The sequence below is a fragment of the Solanum pennellii genome, chromosome 8 (assembly GCF_001406875.1).
Source record: "Solanum pennellii chromosome 8, SPENNV200".
NCBI lineage: Eukaryota > Viridiplantae > Streptophyta > Magnoliopsida > Solanales > Solanaceae > Solanum > Solanum pennellii.
The window spans coordinates 48833119-48839032 of record NC_028644.1 but is presented as its reverse complement, the minus strand read 5'-3'; positions in this window follow the sequence as shown (position 1 = coordinate 48839032).

Here is a 5914-nt window from a genome sequence, read left to right as displayed (position 1 = left end):
CCCTACCAGCCCCCCCTCCCCTCCACAACAGGAAAAATTAAGTTTGTTTTTGAAAAATATTTTCGACTTCAAATATTTATTTTTATTTTTTTGCCTCTACCTCGACCTCCACCTCTCCCCACATCTCAAAATAAATTTTCATTTTGTTTATTCCCCCTCCCCTCCCTTCCCACCAGCCCCCTAACAGGCCCCACCGAAAAAAATTATTTTATTTTAAAAAAATATTTTCAACTTAATATTTTTATTTTTTTCACCATCTTCACCCCCTACCCCCCAAAAAGAATTAAAAAAATATTTTTAATTTCAAAAGTTATTCTACTCTAGTAAAAATAAAAGATATTTCTCAAAAATATTTTTCATTCATAAATCAAATACTAAAATCATTTCCTAAAAATATTTTTAACGCACCAACCAAACATGAAAAAATAATTCATAAATCTACTTAATTTTGAGGAAAACATTTTCCTTCACACCAAACACACCCTTAGTATCTTGAATTTTTGACTTGAAAGATCTAGGGTTCTTGATGAAGAAGAGGAGTCATAGGTGAGTTTGAGATGATTTCAAAACTATCGGTTGGTTAGATTGATGATTATGAGAGGAAAACTAATTAGTTGTATGATATACTCTTTTAAGATATCCAAAAATGACGTACAATATGCAAAAACTTAGAAAAAGACAAACATAACCCTTGGAACACGTGCAAGAAGTCTCTAAAAGGAATCACAATAGGTCCTTTACCGATGGTTCCTTGGTCCATGGAACACACCAAGGCACCTAATGTCGGACGTGAAATTGTGACTGCCTAACAAGCAGGGGCGGACTGACGTGTCGTCTAGGGGGTTCACTCGAACCCCCTCGATAAAAAAATATATACTGCATATATAAGGTAAATTTTCTGAATTTGTGTGGAATAGCCTCTCAATTACAATGAAAGAGATAGCCCAGCGACAGCAGCGCTTGGAATTATACGCGACATCCAGGGTTCGAATCCTCGGATTGACATTTTACTATTTACATTTTTAGTTTCAGTTTTTGTTTAGTTCCATTTCGGATTTTTACGTTTTTATAGTTTTTCAAAAAAATAAAACGTGTTAAATGGTGCTTAAACCCAAAAGAACTTTTTCACTTCCCATTTTTTTACTTTTTCACTTTCCAAATCCCTAAGTCACTTCTTTAGTTCTGCTTCCCCAATCTCCAATACTCGAAAGTGAAATACTAAAATCACCTCTCATAATTTTCTATAGTTGATTTGTTTATTTGAAGTGGAGGCTCAAATCAAAAGAGTTAATTGTTTGTCTTTTCTTCAAGGTAAGCTCTTTTCTTTATTTTCTTCAAAAGTTTATCTTTCTTGATTGAATATGGACTATCTTTATTTTAAATTATAGGTTTTCTTAATTCTTTTTACTATTATTTCTTTGATAGTTGTTACTAGAATTATGAACCATTTGAATTTTGAAGGTAATGTCTAATGTAATTTGTAAAAAGTTATCTTTAATGTGTTTAATAATTTAACTATTTTGTATAGATTCATAGTCAATGAACAACTATTTTTGTAAAGTATCAACTTAAAGTTCTATTTCTCAAAATCAACCTAATCGGGAAGAAAATGCTAATCATTTGGAAGTACCATCACATTCTTCTCAAGAATTTGATTTAAGTTCTTTAAAGGCTGATCCAGGTGAAAGAAGTCAAATATTGGAATTTCATCCAAATCATCGTGATGCTATTAGAAGAGCTTATCTAAAAAAAAACATTGTCAACCTCTATTAAGAGAGTTTCCACAAACAAACATTTTTGGAGATATGCGTCGTTTTAATCATAAATGGTTTGATGAGTTTCCTGATTGGTTAGAGTATAGTATAACTAAAGATGCAGCCTTTTGTTTGTATTGTTATTTATTCAAGCAAAATAACAATCTTCAAGGCACATGTGAAACATTTTTTAGTGTGGGGTTTAGGAGTTGGCATAAAATGTCTAGTTTGCAAACACGTGTTGGTGGGCATACTAGCATTCACAATCAGTCAAAAAGAAAATGTGAAGATTTAATACGACAACAACAATCTATTCATGCTTCATTTGAGAAACAATTTAATCAAGATAAGCATGGGTGTCAGATCAGTTTAGCAGCTTCAATTGATTTAGTGAGACTTCTTGTGAAACAAGGCTTGTCATTTCGAGGTCATAATGAATCTAAATTATCACTTAACAGAGCTAATTTTCTTGAGATTCTTTCATTTTATGCTCAAAAATGTGATGAAATTCGTAGTTTTTTATTGGAAAATACTCCTCAAAATGAGCAAATGACTTGTCCAAAGATTCAGAAAGATTTGCTTGCAAGATGAAACAATTAAGGGCATCATAAAGGAACTAAATGGTGATTATTTTTCCTTATTGGTTGATGAATCTTTTGATGTTTCACGCAAAGAGCAAATGACGGTTGTTTTACGATATGTTGATAGAAGAGGATTTGTGATGGAGAGACTTCTTGAGATTGTTCATGTTAAAAATACTAGTGTTTTATCTCCAAAAGGAACAATTGTCGATTTACTTTCTCAACATTTCTTGAGTCTATCTTATGTGCGTGGACAATGCTATGATGGAGCAAGTAATATTCAAGGTGATACCAATGGTCTTAAGATGTTGATTAAGAAAAAAAGTAGGTCGGCTTATCCGATAAATTGTTTTGCTCATCAACTTCAATTAACTCTTGTTGGTGTTTCTAAAGATGTCTTAAAGTTGGAGAACTTGTTCATTTGGTTTCATATATTTTTAATGTGTTAGCTGTTTTTTATAAATGTATGGATGATTATCGAGAATCTCAAAAAAAAATCAAGAAGTTGGTATTTCTAGAGCTTGCGATACTCGTTGGGGATCTCACTTCAAATCTTTTAATTGTTTTATTCTCAAGTTTGGTACAATTATGGACATTCTTGATAATATTGTTGAAATTGCACATTCTATGGATGAAAGATTTAAGGCAACAGGATATATCAAAATTGCTCAAACTTATGAGGTGACATTTGATAAAAGAAGTTTTAGGAATTACAATGATCTTGGTACATGCTTACAAAAAAAAGGAGCAAGACATTGTAAATGTCATGCTACTTGTTAAGGCTAAGAGAAGGCTACAAGAATTGAGGGAAAATGAAAGACGAGATTTATTTGTTGTTGAGGTTTCTGCATTTGTATCAAGTATAATATTCTAGTGCCTAATTTTGATGAGTCGTATGTTAATTGTGGAAGATCACGGCGTAATCTGTTGATTATACTGTTTTTCATCATTATCGTTGAAGTATTTTGTAAAATAATTGATTGGCAATTGCAAGAACTCAATGATCGTTTTGATGAGGTGACAACTGAGTCGCTTTATGGAGTTGCTTGTTTGAATCCGGTAGACTCATTTTCAAGTTTTGATATCCAAAATATAATGAGAATGACAGAATTATATCCTGATGACTTTGATGAACTTAGCATGTGAGAACTTGAGAATCAACTAGCAACTTACATTATTGATGTCCGTGATATCGATAAAAGATTCTCTGATTTACATGGGTTTTGTGAGCTTTCGAAAAGATTGATTGAGACAAAAAAAACATTCATGTTATCCTCTTGTATTTCGTTTGGTGAAATTCGTTTTACTTCTGCCGGTTGCCACTGCATTCGTTGAAAGAGCTTTTTCTGGAATGAAATTTATTAAGAATGAGTTGTGAAGTCGAATGAATGATGACTTATTGAGCTATTGCATCGTTCCTTTTATGGAGAAGGGTGTGTTTAATGATGTTTCAACTGATGATATTATTTTGTCGTTTCAAGCAATGAAACCTCGTCGAATAGTATTGTAAATGTGTTTGATAAGTATTAGCATTGACCTTTTTTTGGAGTTTGTAGTTAGCACTTTAGACCTATAGTGAGATATTATGAAGTGCTAATTTTTTTGTTCTAGTTAGCTCCATTTTTTGCTCTATTTAGCATCCTAGTTCTAGATTGACATATTGTAAAGGCCTAAAAACTTTTTGTTTCACTGTAACCACTTATGTTAGTTTTGGATTTCTTGTAATGAAACTAACTTTTTGTACCTATAAACTATATGCTACTACTTTCTTGAAATTTTATTTTGTTGATTTGTTTACACGTTTATGCTTTTATTTTTTAAATTCCCTGAACGAAAAATTTTGGGTCCGTCACTGCTAACAAGGCTTCACTTAAGCGAGCATAAAATTTTACTTCAAACTCCGATTAATGCAAATTTTGTGGCGTTGGAAAGAGAACTCATTGACCTTTAGTTTGATAGGTTATTGACCACCTAACTCTTTATATTATAGGAAATATGATCGTCTAAAGTTATCTAACTAAAATCTTATATTGATACTCAATTGGTAATGAAGTCTTACAACTTAACTTTGTGCTAGTAAATTCTTATGACCTTAATTCATCTATAAATTGTGATTTCACTATAGAATTAACCTTCACACTTATGCCCAATTAAGAATCACTTGATATAACCTTATACACATATAGGTTATATACACATATAAAAACTTGTAGGACTCTTAGGGGTCGTTTGGTAGGGAGTATTAGGGAAAATAGTCCAAGTATTAAATGTGGTATTATTTAATTCTATGTTTGGTAGGAATTTTGGATCAATCCATGGATTAGTTATACACCCTACATGGTATTAGAGGGTGTGTAACTAATACCTTCCATTTGGTGGTATTAATTTAACATCATGAGACTAATCTAGATAAAGACAAAAATACCCCTCAAATCCTTTTAATCATTTTATTTATTTTCTTAATTTTATATTTTATATTTATATTAATAAATTTATTTAAATAAATTAATTTGTAAATTTTATTATTTAGATATAACTTTTTGTTTCTAAAACATGAGTTATTTAATCTACTTATTATTAATATAAAATATGATAATCTGACTAATATGCTAATGTTGATGTATGAATTTAACAACAATTCATAAGTCAAATATTGTCTCTTAACGGAAGTTCCTTAAACATTACACAAGTAGTCTAAAACAAGAGCATATACATATAAATAAAACATCTCGATTATAAAAATAGTTTAATTAATTTTGCTATATCTATTGTTTATTTTTATTTTATTATATGATAAAGAGTTTTTAAAAAGATTTATTGATACAAAACAAAGTTCAATAAATTTTCCCTATAGATTATTATAGTTGTGACATTTTGAGATATTAACTCCAATTTATAGATAACAATTATTTACTCTCAAATAATTTAAGTGAGAACGTAGTGAATATGATAATAAAGTTTTATTCTCCTATCTAGTTAAAAATGCTATAAAAAAATAATATTATCCGTCAATTATCTACCTTGACCCAATTACATGAAATACAAAAATCCCATAACAACTCAAGGGTATAATTGGAAAGATTTTTTTGTAGAGCTTTAAACCACACACAAAACTAGTTAAAAAACAATGAACCAAACACTTGATAATACTAATCCCTACATTACCAATCCCTGCATTACTAATTCCTACATTACCAATCCCAGCATGACTAATTCATGCATTATTGATCTTTGTACCAAACGACCTCTTAGTCTAGAAAAATTTGAGGTTGTAACGACCTGTTTAGTCGTTTTAAGCAGCAGATTTTATTTCTGGGAAAAAACTGTCTGAGTCGACGGACCCCACGACGGACCGTCATGGGCACGACGGGCCGTCGAGAGGGTCTCGTTCCAAAACACTTAGAATTCTGAAATTTGGGTACCGAAATCGACTCTCTGAACTTCGTGACGACATGGCAGGACGGACCGTCGTGAGCACGACGGACCGTCACAGACTCTTCAAGGAAATTGAGTCTCTGAACTTTGTGACGGAAGCAGCAGGACGGACCGTCGCAGGCACGACGGGCCGTCACAGGCTGC